The following is a 13,716-nucleotide window of genomic DNA, read 5'->3' on the forward strand; positions in this document are numbered from 1 at the left end:
GGATTGCTCTGCAGCCACGAAATCCTGGGCATGAAGGAGGAATGAAAGTAACCCATCCCTCCACTCTGAAGTTCTCTGGGGCCAGATTTGCCTAGGTTCTGGCTTTTAAGAATCTCTTCCCAGTACTGAAAAGACAGCTGTCCATAGAAGGCGGTGGAGGGTGACAGGCTGCCACAGCAGTGGCATGTGGCCACCCGGCCAGCCTGGAAGTCTGGTGTCCCTGCCCTTCCTCCAGTTTAGCCACAGGGACATGCTTCTAGGAAGGAGTTCTTAGAGCCCAAGTTCATTCCCGTGCAGATATTCAACTCAGGCTTTCTTAGATACTTATTTTTTCCCATCCAGATATGCCTCAAGTTTTGCGGATTTACCACTCCTACTCAGGAATCCTTTTCTGGTTCCTCATTCACTCTGCAAAGTGCCTGGTTAGCAATGCATTCTCTTCCCTGGACTGGCGGTTTCCCCCATCCCCATCCTCAGCCAGTCCCCCTCCTCTAAAACTCAGATCAAGGTTTGTCTGCCCTGCTGCTAAGATGCAGGCCAGCTTTGAACTTTGAGCTGTCTGCTTTAACATTTAGGCCTCACTTGAATGGATTCGTTTCCCTGAGGATCCAAGTCCGGGTTTTGCTCCTCCCCAGCCATCAGTCTTCCCGATGCACCCATCTTTCATAAAATGGAGCCAGCAGCCCCGCTTCAGGGACACCCCCTCCCCTCTGTTCCCTCCACTCCAGGATTCTGCACCCCACTTCCATTTCCCTCCAGCCCCCACCCTGCATAAAGTTGCCTGATCTGCCGAAGTGTCTATTTTTGGCTTGGGGCCCAGTTTTATAGCCCCGGCTATAGGTCTTGGCAGTCATAACTTTGGCTCTCCGGAGAGCAAAGCCGGGTCCAACAGCCTTCCCCACCCCAGAGAGGGGGTCCGGGGCTCCCTCTGCAGCCTCAATCCGAAACCTGCCCCTCGCCTCACTTGGTCTGATGCCTGGGAACCCAAGCCTGCTTCTTGCCCTACTTCTCTAAGTCCACCAGCTGCAATGGAGTTGTTAGGTGGTGAAAATCCATGCCGGGTTTTTACTCTTTCAGAGAACATAAAATTCAATTTTTCTCCCGCACCCCCTCCCCAAAAGCAAGACTTTGAGGCGTTTATAGATACAAACCTCCCCCTAACGCTTCCCTCCGCCCCTGCTGCCCGGTCAGCTCCAAGCCCCTGTTTCGGTGGTCCAGGATCTTCTGCTGAGGGTCTCATCCCGTCCCTCGCCCTCCAGTCCTGGCTTTGCGTGCCTCCCTCGCCTTTTATCGTAGGTCTGGTCTCCCAGGGTACCGGCCTCATCGCATTCCCTTTGCAGCGCCCATGGATCCAGAAACCGCTTTTACCTGTCCGCTTCGGTGCAGCCAGCGCGCCGAATCCCTTCGTACCCGAGTCCAGCCCTCCTTTTGCCCCTCCCCCTTACACGTCGCTGCCAGGAAGATGAGGGCAACCCAAGTCGCCTCAGACACTAAGCATCCCCCTTCCAGAACACCCCTCCCATGCGAACCCAGGTCCCGGGAATTCCAGGCCGGGTCTTGGTTGTTTCCACTGCGTTAGGCCTGACGCATTACTCCGTCTCCCGAGAAAGAATCCGGCCCGAAATTTGCGTGCCCCGGGTGCATTTGGCCGTGTCGCATCTACCCCCCCAACCACCCGCCCCAACACCCGTTCCTCACATCTTTATCTAATCCAACTCGGGTTTTGTACAACCCTTCCAGATCTCCCCATTTGCGCCCTCCTTTCCCGGGCTCGGCGCCTTTCCTTTTACTTCGCTGGAAAAATCCTCTCCGGGTCTTCCTTACGTCTGTCTCCCTTCCCCCACTCCCCGCTCCAACGCGGGGTTCCAGCACGTCGCCTTCCTTCTCCTTGCTTTTCCAGAGAGAAGGCGAGAGGAGGCGAAGGGAAGGAAAGTCCAGCCCGGGTTTTCGGGCCGGCTCCTGGGGTGCTCAGGCGGGTTGCGGCGGCCAGTCCCGGGCGGCGACTCCGGGCCGGGTTTTTTGCGCGCCCGCCGCCCCCCTCCCGGAGCGGGTGCGCCGGGGAGCGGGGCGAGCAGGCGGCTTGTCATTGCTGGTGCCCGGCGCCGGCTTGGTCCGCGCGTCCTGCGGTGCCCACGGGCCCGGCCCGGCGCCCCCCCTCCGGCCGCACCGGGGGCGCGACGCCGCGGCACCCGCCTCCAGCCGCGCCGCCCCCCCTCCGCCAGCTCCGCGCCGCCCACCCCCAACCCGAGCCCCCCGCGGCCACTGCGGGGAGCCCGAGCCGTCGGCGCGGGTGCTGTCGGCGCTGCGGCGCCCCCGCCCCGCCGTCTGCCGAGGAGGCCCCGGCTGATGGGGCCGCGCGGGCCCCGAAGCGGCGCCGCTGGGCGGCGGGGGCCTGCAGGGGCGTCCCGGCTGCCCCGTTAACCCCTCGGCCACCGCTGCCGTCGGAGGGGGCTGGGAAGTCGCCTGGGCGCACACGTGCCGCCTCCGTCGGGGCCGCGGAGCTGCGGGGGAGATGCGGGCCGCTGCCGGCGCCGCCTCGGGGCGCTCCGCCTCGCCCCAGCCCCCGGCGCTCTGACGCCGCCCCCGCCCCACCGCCTCGCTCCCCGGGAGGGGCGCAGACCCGATCGCCCCCAGTCCCGAGCCTCCGCCGCCGCGAGGGGGCCGCCTTTGGATCCGTGTAATCCACCTCTTTTTTTTTTCTTTTTTTTTTTTTTTAATTTTTGGTCGGTGGCGGCGGTGCTGGGCTAGGGGAAGGAAGGGACACGGAGGCCGCCCTCGCCCCGCCACCTCCTATCCGCTTTCCCTCAACCCCGGCTCCGGGAGATGTGCCGGGCGGGGGGCCCGGGTTCGCGGAGCCGCAGGAGAGACACGCTGGGCCGACCCCAGAGCGGCGCTGGACAGGTGAGTGTCTGCGGGCCCAGGGCGAGGGGCGACGCCGCACCTGGGCCAGGTGTGCGGGGCGCGCGGAAAAGGGGAGGCGGGAAGGATGGGAGCCGGGGCCTGTCCTGTCCGCGAGGGGGGAGGGGACGCTGGAGCCGCGCGGGGCACTGCACCTGAGCGGGAGGGGCGTCGGGGGCAGCCCGCATCTCACCCCCACTGGCTAGGGGCCCGGGAGGGCGGCCCCCACGGAGCGCCCGGGGCGCGGGGGTGCGGACGGGCGGCCGCAGGGTGCCTGGCGGGGGGAGGGGACCGCGAGTGTGCCCGCGCGTGGTTGCGTGTGCCCGCGCGCGCGCCAGCCTTTGTGGGGAAGCGGCGCGGCGGTGCCTGCGTGTCCCCGGTGCGTGTGCGCGCGGGTGCTTGGCGCTCTGTTTGTGTAGGTGTCTGGGTGTGAGCGGAGGGGGTGCGTGTGCGCGCCGCGCGCCGGCCCCGGGCCTCGGAGGAGCCGTGGCTGGCACCACAAGATGCTGGGCGAGGGGGTTTTCTCTGGGAGGCAGTGGCGCGGAGGATGGGGAGGGGTCTGTCTGGGTGTCGAGCTGGCCGCAGTCCGGGGGGCGCTGCTGTCAGGAGGAGGGGGTGCAGCGGGGCAGCACCTTCTCTCCGTGGTGCCGGGTTAAAGCACGGGAGGCCGGCAGGTTTGATCCACCGGGATTATTCGTGCTTAGAGGACAACTCCCCGCCCCCACCCCAGGTGCGCATTTGATTGAGCTACCAAGGTTCGGTTGTCATCCTCCCATATGACGGTCCTGGGACCCGAGCCCAGGCCTGAAGTGGTGGGGTGGGGGGGGTGCTGTGTTTGCTCCAGCCGTGTCCAGAAAGTGCCCTCCCAGGTATCTCTCCAGTGCACCTCTGGCCCCCATCTGAAGACAGCCGCTGGCTACACACACCCCTGTCGCTACACTTGGAGTCCGGGTCTTCACACTGCCCCATCCCTGGACAGCATCTCACTGTACCTGCCTGGACCCTTTCCTCCTGTTGCAACCCCCATCCACCTCCACCCATGGCAGCTGCGTGGGTATCTCTATCCCAGTTCCAGGCAGGGCCCCCTTTCTGCCTGGCTTCCACCGGACTCAGAGCTGGGGTCTGTCTTCCCACATCCAACATCCCAACATGTGTGCCTGAGGGCAGGAGGGGGAGGGGTTCAAAATGGCTGCCAAGATGGCTGGCTGTCTCTCTCTCTCTCTCTCCCTCTCTCTCTCTCTCTCTCTCTCTCTCTCTGTCTTTATATCTCTCTCTCTGCCCCTCTTTCTGCTTGCCCGGCTCCCTTAGCCTGGTATGGAGTCACCACTTAGAGGAGGTTGGACCTAGTGGGGCACACCTGAGGGTGAATGTCTGTTGCGGACTGTTGACCTCCATGCTGTTTGGGGACAGGCCATTGGTTTCTGCTTCTCTCTCCAACACCCCAAGGGCTGGCATGAGTCTAACCTGACCCCAGACCCCACTCCTTCACCCTGGCTCACAGCCTGAAAGCTCCCTGCCCTCCACCTGTTCTGCGGGGCCTGGACCCCTGAATTCATCACCCCCACGGAGGGTCCACACCCCTCATTCTCTTCTCCAATCTGCCCCATGGCCCGGGGGGGGGGGGGGTGCAGGGGACTCTGCGTGGGCCCCTGTCAGGCCCCAGCTTTGTGGGCCAGGTGACTTCTCCTTCCTCCTTGCTCCCCTCCCACTAATGCCAAATTTATTACTTAAAAGTAGGATGAAAACAGGGAGAATAAGAGAAGGATTCCAACCTTCATTATCATATCGAGAAAATTATCCGTGATTTTCCTAACTAGCAGTTTGCCTGCCATGCCGTTCAGAACTGACTTGCCCATTAATTACAGAGATGAAAACTCATCTAGAATTCGGAAAAGGGAACTAATTCCATGGCTGGCAGCGATCGCACCCGTGTATGGAGCCACATACTCGTGCAACATACGTGTGCACTCACATGTGGGTGCCGGCCCACCTGCTGGTCTTGCCACCGTCTTCCTCCCCAGCTTGGTGACCTCCCACATGGCCTCGCTCAGTCCACCCTGTGTGTGTAGCACCTGCCCTGGGACACCCCTCCAGGCCCTCTCTCTCTCCAAGGGGCACCCGTCTCAATCCCCACTTCTGGGGGGCTTGCGTACCCTGTGATCACCCATGCTGATGCCTGCTCTTGGGGGTGTAGCTGGCGTGCAGGGTTGGGGAGGATGGGGAGCTGGGGACCAGCACACCTGGGCTCTGGAGCCTGCAGGGAGGGAGTGGAAGGCAGGGACTTGAAGCCCAGCTTCTATTCCCAGCCTGCCCAAGGGAGCCCTTTCTCCTGGGGGACCTAGGAGGACCCTGTGGGCACGTTGGGGAGGAGCCTACAGGTGCCTCTGCTGCACGGGAGTGTGTTTGCATCCAGTGGTTTGGGCCCTGGCCGGTGGCATCTCCACCTGCATGCGAGGCTGTGTGATGCGTGTGTCTCGGGGCGTCTGCGTCCTCCCTACCCTGCCAGGCTGGTGGCAGAACGTGTGTTGCTTCAGCCCCAGTGCAGGCATCTCGGTGGGGAGGGTGGCAGCGGGTACCCCTCAAGAGGAACCAGAGGAGTGGGAGCAGTGCCATCCCCGCCAGAGCATCATCTTTGCCCTCCACCCCTCCTCCCTCCCCGGCGAGACATGTGGCCAAGGACACACAAGGCTCTGGTTTCTGTGTGGGTTCCTCTCACGGATCTGATTTCCAGATGCCAGACACTTCCCCTCCTCCAGCCCCTCCATGGGGAGGCAGGGGGAGGGACTCCTGAGGCAGGGGTTCCCTGGGTCTGAAACCCTGACCCCAGTGACCCTGGAGGTGCCGTGGCAAGACAGCTCCTCCCAGGCTGGGTTTGGGGCAAAGTGGTTGCTATTGGGCACCCTGGTGGAAGGGAAGAGACGGGTCCTAGAGTGAGGCGGGAGGCCAAGTAGAAACATGGAGGGGGTCCCGGTGTCCCCAGAATCCAGATATCTGTCTGTCTGCACCTGTGCGTAGGTGTCGTCTGCCTGTGTGGCCTGGATGGTGATCTAGCCAAGGGCGCATGTGGCCACGTGTCTATCAGGCTCATCCAGTGTTCATAAGGGTCCCTTGTGTGCTGGTGTTTGTGTTTTGCAGAGGGGGTGGTCATGCTGGGGGACTCGGGGCTGCAAGAAGGAGCAGCTGTCTGTGTGCACACATGGGACTGTCTGCATCTTGTGTGCACCTGCAGTTGTGTGCTCAGGACTCCTTTGAGTGAGGCTGGGTGCACCTTGTCATGCAGTCTGCACACACTTGCCAAGTGCTTTCCCCACCCAGCGCCATATGGGTGGCGCCATGGAGGGTGGTGGCCACGTCCTGTCCTCGTGGAGCTCACGTTCTAGCAACACGTATGGGGTTTCCGTCAAAGCTCTCCTATCGGCTGGGCGTGGTGGCTCATACCTGTAATCCCAGCACTGGGAGACTGAGGCGGGTGAATCACCTGAGGTCAGGAGTTCGAGACCAGCCTCGCCAGCATGGGGAAACCCTATCTCTACTACAAGTACAAAAATTTAGCCAGGTGTGGTTGTGCGCACCAGTAATCCCAGCTCCCAGGGAGGCTGAGGCAGAAGGATTGCTTGAATCCAGGAGGCGGCGGTTGCAGCAAGCCGAGATTGCGCCACTGCACTTCAGCGTCGGTGACAGAGTGAGACTCAGTCTCAAAAAAAAAAAAAACCAAAAACCCCAAAACAATAAAGCAAAACTCTCTTGTCGTGCGAGTCGGGGGGAAGGCATGTGTCTCCTTTTCGAGGGCAGCCCCAAATTCTGACTGCAGTAGCCCACACAGGCCTGGGCCATCCTGGGGTCTGGCCCTTCACGGTCTTTCTGGGCCACCTCCTCCCTCCTCGTTGCTCCTCCAATGTGCTAAGTGTGATCCTACCCCAGGGCCTTTGCACTGGCTATTCTGCCACCTAGGACCCTCCCCTAGATATTTGCGAGGCTTTTTCTCCCCCACCCTCTTGAAATATCACCTCCCTAGTAACGTTTACTCCCAGGCACCTTCTGCAAAGTTGCAACTTCCCACCCTCCTCCTGACGTTCAGTACAGCGGACGGCTTTTCACATAGTCTGTAATTTCCTGATGTTCTGTGCTTGTTTGTTTACTGTCTGTGTCTGTGAGGAGGATCCAAGTGTGCGAGGATGTTGTGATTTGCTTTGCTTTGGGAATCCCAGGTGTCAGCAGTCATCGCTGGCCCACAGTGTGTGTTCAGGAAGTCTTACCTGGCCCGGGTGTGGTGGCTTACACCTGTAATCCCAGCACTGGAAGCTGAGGTGGGAGGATTGCTTGAGGCCAAGAATTTGAGATCAGTCTGGGCAACATAGCAAGACTCGTCTCCAAAAAATCTTTTTTAATAGCTGGGTGTCGTGAATATGCTCCTGTAGTCTCAGCTGCTCAGGAGGCTGAGGTGGGAGGATCGCTTGAGCCCAGAAGTTTGAGGCTGCAGTGAGCTATGATTGCACAAGTGCACTCCAGCCTGGGTGATGGAGCACGATCCTGACTCTAAAAAAAAAAAAAAAAAAAAAAGGCCCTGCCTTCCCTGCCTCCTGTTCCAAAACTGGGGGGAAGATAAAAATTCAATGAATAGATGCCGAGGCCAAAAATAGCCTTGCCCCCCCCCCCCCAAAATACTCAGAATAGCCAGTGCCCCTCCCTCAGGCTAAAAATACCCTGCAGGTCACAAATGGTCAGGCCAGGAAGCCAGGTAGATTCTCCTTCCTGTCCCTTAAGGAGGTGAGGGGCCTGGGGCTGGCTTTCCCAGACAGGATTTCTCAGACGATTTCCATTACTCCTGACTTTGGCGCCACGTCGTTCTCTGTGGGAGGCTGTCCTCGGTACTATAGGATGCTCGGAGGCCACCCTAGCCTCTGCCCGATAGATGTCAGTGACACCCCCACCCCCACAGTTGTAACACCTCAGAAAGTCTCCAGACATTGCTAAACGTACTAGGATCCGGGGCAGAATTATCCTGGGTTGGCAGTGATGGCTGTAGAGTAGAGGTTGCTAGCGGGGCAAGGTGGTTCACGCCTGTAATCCCAGCACTTTGGAAGGCTGAGGCAGGAAGATCGCTTCAGTCCAGGAGTTCGGGACCAGCCTGGGTGACAAAGTGAGACACCCCCCCCCCCCACCCTGTCTTTCCAGAATAAAAGATGAAAAAATTAGGCCAGGTGCAGTGGCTCATGCCAGTAATTCCAGCCTTTTGGGAGGCTGAGGCAGGCGGATCACAAGGTCAGGAGTTCGAGACCAGCCTGACCAACATGGTGAAACCCCGTCTTTACTAAAAATACAAAAATTAGTTGGGTGTGGTGGCGCGTGCCTGTAATCCTAGCTACTCAGGAGGCTGAGGCAGGAGAATCGCTTGAACCTGGGAGGTGGAGGTTGCTGTGAGCCAAGATCATGCCACTGCACTCCAGCCTGGGCGATAGAGAGAGACTTTGTCTCAAACAAGAAATTTTTTAAATTAGTTGGGCATGGTGCCGCACACCTGTCGTCCCAGCTACTTGGGAGGCTGAGGCAGGAGGATCACTTGAGCTTGGGAGGTCGAGGCTGCAGTGAGCCGTAATCACACCACTGCATTCCAGCCTGGGCTATAGAGCAATACCCTATCTCAAAAAAAAAAATATGTACGTAAATAAAATAGAGTAGAGGTTGGCTGGCTGACTTTTCTGTTGAAAGCCAGATGGTAAATACTGAGAGTTTTGTGGGCCGCAGACGGGTTCTGTGGCCTGTTCTCTTTTCTCTTCTTTAGTCCTTTAAAAACATAAACACCATTCTTAGCTTACCAGCTGTACAAAGGCAGGCAGGGGCCTGACCATGGTTGGCCGACCCTGTCCCAAAGCGCCCCCCAGTGGCTTCTGGGAGTGAAGGCTGGGCAGAGGGGCGGCCCCATTCGGGGAGCAGTTGTGTGCTTAAAGTACAAGGAGTCCCGCACAGTCTGTTTCCGGCACCTCCCTGCTCTCACCTCCTCCCACTCTCCCCACCAGCTCACAACCCGCTTCCTCGAGGCAGCTGCCACCGTTATTCAAACATACAGGCACGGTCCAGCCCCAGGGCCTTTGCACGGACTGTGACCCTGCCTAGGACTCTCTTCTAACTCTCCTGAACTGAACACCTGCGTGCTCCTCCCTAAAATTCACAGGGCTTTGCTAAAATGTCATCTTCTCCAGGGGAGATGACCTTTCCTGATCATCCTGTTTAAAATTGCAACAGCCAGGCAAGTGGCTCATGCCTGTAATCCCAGCACTTTGGAAGGCTGAGGTAGGTGGATCACCTGAGGTCAGGAGTTCGAGACTAGCCTGACCAATATGGTGAAGCCCTGTCTCTACTAAAAATACAAAAATAAGCTGAGTGTGGTCGTGGGTGCCTGTAGTCCCAGCTAATCAGGAGGCTGAGTCAGGAGAATCACTTGAACCCGGGAGGCGGAGGTTGCAGATAGCCAAGATCACGCCGTTGCACTCCATCCTGGGCGACAGAGCAAGACTGTCTCAAATAAATAAATACATAAAATAAAATAAAATAAAATTGCAACAGCCGGGCACAGTGGCTCATGCCTGTAATCCCAGCACTTTGGGAGGATGAGGCAAGAGGATCGCTTGAGTTCGAGACCAGCCTGGGAAACATAACGAGGCCCCCATTTCTACAAAAAAATTAAAAGTTAGCCAGGCCCGGTGGCACACGCCCTGTGATCCCAGCTACTTGGGAGGCCGAGGCAGGAGGATCTCTTGAGCTCAGAGGCTGTGGTGAGCTATGATCACGCCACTGCACTCCACCCTGGGCAACAGAGCGAGACCCTGTCTTTAAAAATACGATTAGAAAAAAAAAAAAAGCCACTCCCAAGCCCACACACACTCGTAGCCACTTCTGCTGGCTTTATCTTCTTTTACAATACTGGTACTCTGTAGAATCGACTTTTTTGTACCCAGCCCCTCAGTGTCTGGCACATAGAAGATGCTCCAAAAAAGATGTGTGGAATTGCCGAAAATTATTTCTAACCCCCACAGCCACCCTGGGAGGCTCTCGTTCCCCTGCTCCCCCGTGGAGAGACAGAATTGAGAGGAGTGACGTGGGTGTCCTGTCGTGCCGACATGACGGCGCACAGCCAGGATTTGAACCTGCAACTTGAGGGCGCTATGCCAGGGGCCTCTTCTCTCCTGCCCTGCTAGGCACCCTGCCCCCGTATCCTGGTCTCTGCAGTCCCCACCCTGCCCCTTAACAGCCAGCGTCTGATGCGGCAGGGGGATCCCGCCTCTGTGCCCTCTGCTCAGGGCCCTAGCTTCTTTTTTTTTTTTTTTTCTTGAGACGGAGTCTCTCTCTGTCGCCCAGGCTGGAGTACAGTGGCGTGATATCCGCTCACTGCAAACTCCACCTCCTGGGTTCACACCATTCTCCTGCTGGGATTACAGGTGTGAGCCACCGCACCTGGCCTCGGGCCCTGGCTTCTAGAACTCTTTCCAGCTCTGCTCTGCTGAGCTCAGAGTGCAAAGCTTGGGGCTGGACAGTGAACACTTTGGAGTAGAAACAGACCACAGGCCACTGTGGTGCAGACCTGCCATGATGGTGAGCACAGCAGAGGTGCAAGTCAGGGAAGGCTTCCCAGAGGAGGGGGCTTTCCAGCTGCAACCTGGACGGGGAGGAGGGGTATGGTGGAGGGGAAGGAGCATCTGTGAGAGTCAGGGGCTGCCCTGAGGTCAGAGAGAAGGTGGTGGCTCAGGAGGAAGGAGAAATGTTTCACAACTGCACATGGAGAGAGGCTGGAGGCTGCTCGCTGGCCTTGGGACCGTGAGTCTGTGTTTGGTTTGTCCATGGGGCTGCCAGGGCCTGTGACGGGGGTGGGGATAGGGAGAAGGGGGTTGGGTCAGGTTCCAGATGGCAGGGTGAGAATGTTTAGCATGAGCTCCCTCTAGCTGCTACACGGGAGAGAGCCACAGTTGGCAGGAAGGGAGGCCAGGAGGCCAGAAAGGAGGCCAAGAGGCAACCAGCCCTGGTGGAAGCTTCAGGTTTCTGGCTTTGACAGCCCTGTAGACAAAAGGCAAGGGAGAGGTGGGGTAGGGAGTACCCTCCACTCCTAGCAACTTCCTCACACACAGTCTGATTTCCACCTCTGTGGCCAGAAGACGCCTGTGAACACCCGAGCCAGATCCCATCCCTCCTTTGTTCAGGATTCCCAACACGTCTCTAGAAAGCCAGAGTCCTCCCTGAGGTCCGCAAGGCCCTGCATGGCCTCTCTGACCCCAGCCGCCCTCACCTCCTTCCACTCTTCCCCTTGTTTACAGAGCCCCAGCCACATCTCAGCACATTCCTACCCCAGGACCTTTGCACATGCTGTTCCCTCTGACCAGAATGCTCTTTTCACCTCCTCAAGACTTCTGCTGAAATGTCACTTTTTACGGGAGGCATTTCCTGGCCACTCTGTCTACAGTTGCACCTACACATATACCCACTCTCAGGCACACCTTCCTCCATTGCACTTGTGACCAGTTGGGAACTCGGTAAACATCCACTGAATGGGTGACCTGCTTTTTGGGTCTATTTCATCTTCATTCATTTTTTTTTTTTTTTTTTTTGAGACAGTGTCTTGCTCTGTCGCCCAGGCTGCAGTGCAGTGGCGCGATCTCGGCTCCTGGGTTCACGCCATTCTCCTGTCTCAGCCTCCCGAGTAGCTGGGACTACAGGCACCTGCCACCACGCCCGGCTAATTTTTTTGTATTTTTAGTAGAGACGGGGTTTCACCGTATTACCCAGGATGGTCTCAATCTCCTGACCTCGTGATCCGCCCACCTCAGCCTCCCAAAGTGCTGGGATTACAGGCGTGAGCTACCACGTCCAGTCTTCGTTCATTAAACAAATGAACAAGCATCCACTCCTTGCCCAGGGCTGGGCACGCAACAAGAGCCAGCCCAACCCACAGTGGTACTTTCCCCTCAGAGTCCCTCGATGGTGGGGAAGACAGATATTTAACAGTTGAGCCCAAGTCCAGTTAAGGGAGCAAAACACGGAGGCTCTGTGTGCTAGGAGAGTGGATACCAACGCTGTCCTCTGGGCAGAGCCCTTTGGAGGGAGAGCAGAATAAGGAACTGTGTGTGCGGGAGAGAGAGACAGGTGCTGAGTAGAGGTGATGGGAAGGTGGCAGGACAGCAGGGCCTGAGATGTCATGTTAGAGCATCACAGGCAATGGGGAACCATGGAGGGTTGTAGGCAGGGAGGGGTGTCATTGGATTTTCATTTTGCAAAGATCGTTCTGGCCTCAGGGTAGAGATTGGATGGGACGGGGTGGCAGATAGATGGGGAGACGAGGGAGAAGGTGTCTGGGGGAGGGGCAGGGAATTTTTTTAACGACCCCTACCCCTCTGCAGTCCAGTGTTGCTTGGTGGCCAGGGTGACCTTTATTTTATTTTATTTAGAGACGGAGTCTTGTTTTGTCACCCAGGCTGGAGTGCAGTGGCATAATTGTAGTCACTGCAGCCTTGACTTCTTGGGCTTGAATGACCCTCCTGCTTCAGCCTCCCCAGTAGCTAGGACCACAGACATGTGCCACCATGGCTGGCTAATTTTTAAATTTTTGTAGAGACAGGATCTTACTGTGTTGCCCAGGCTGGTCTCAAACTCCTGGCCACAAGCAATTCTGCATTGGTCTCCCAAATTGCTAGGATTACAGGCATGAGCCACTGCACCCAGCTCCAGGGTGACCTTCGAAAGGTTCTTCATTGAACAATTGTATTTCAGCTTCTTGCTCGTGCCATGCGCTGTGCTGAGTGTAGTACGCAAACCCCACCCTGCAGAGTCAGCATCTAGTGGCAGAGAGTTCATAAGCAAATAAAATGCATGGCATGTTGGTGATGGGGATCATGGAGAAATCAAGCCAGGACAACGTGTAGGAGTGCGGGGGCCAGCAGTACTTTGCCGAGCTAGTGATGTGTGAGGAAAGACCAAAAGGAAGATGCAGGAGGAGCTGTGAGGGGATCTGGGGAAGAGAGAAACAGCCCGTGCAGAGGCCCTGAGGCAGAACAGTGCCTGGTGTTTCACATTGTACAGGGCCTGTTTGTTTTTTTGTTTTTGAGATGGGTTATTGTTCCGTTGCCCAGGCTAGAGTTCAGTGGCATAATCTCGGCTCACTGCAACCTCCACCTCCCGGGCTCAAGAGATTCTCCCACCTAAGCCTCCCAAGGAGCTGGGACCACAGGCGTGCGCCACCACGCCCAGCTAACTTTTTGTATTTTTGGTAGAGACGGTTTCACAATGTTGCCCAGGCTGGTCTGGAACTTCTGAGCTCAAGCAATCAGCCCGCCTCAGCCTCCCAAAGTGCTGGGATTACAGGTGTGCGCCGCCACACCTGGCCCGGTGCAGAGCCTTTGTATGATGGACTTTGGCTTTTGGTTGAGGGAGGTGGGAGCCACGGAGGGTTCTGAGCAGAGGAGGGAAGCGGCTGACTTAGTCTCACAAGCGCCCCCTGGTGGCCATGGGGGAAACATACTGTAGACAGTTTCGTTTTGCAAAGATGGTTCTGGCCTGGGGGTAGAGATTGGATGGGACAGGGGTGGCAGACAGATGGGGAGGTGAGGTGTAGACAGCGAGGCAGGGAAGTGGGGTCCAGCCTGGAGATGATGGGGCTGAACCAGAGAGAAGCTGAGGAGTGGCGAGAGGTGAGTGGACCCTGAAGGAGTAGCCAGCCACAGGACCTGACGGGCCTGGATGTGATGTGAGGGGAGAGGGATCCAGGATGACTGTCTGGTTCCTGAGCACCTGGAGGGACTGGGCTGCCATCCGCTGAGCTGGAGGATGGGGCGG

At 57.9% G+C, this 13,716-nt stretch overlaps 1 protein-coding gene across 2 annotated transcripts in view; it reads left to right on the forward strand.

The window, feature by feature from the left end:
* Positions 1 to 2,695: 2,695 nt before the first annotated feature.
* The window catches only part of ADGRL1 (adhesion G protein-coupled receptor L1), a 61,809-nt gene continuing 50,788 nt past the window's right edge, over positions 2,696 to 13,716 (forward strand). For both annotated transcript variants that reach the window (XM_030935390.1, XM_030935391.1), the window contains exon 1: positions 2,696 to 2,901. The gene's annotated coding sequence lies outside the window, so the exon portion shown is untranslated. The remainder of the gene's footprint in view (positions 2,902 to 13,716) is intronic.

This window comes from Rhinopithecus roxellana, chromosome 8 (assembly GCF_007565055.1).
Source record: "Rhinopithecus roxellana isolate Shanxi Qingling chromosome 8, ASM756505v1, whole genome shotgun sequence".
Taxonomy (NCBI): domain Eukaryota; kingdom Metazoa; phylum Chordata; class Mammalia; order Primates; family Cercopithecidae; genus Rhinopithecus; species Rhinopithecus roxellana.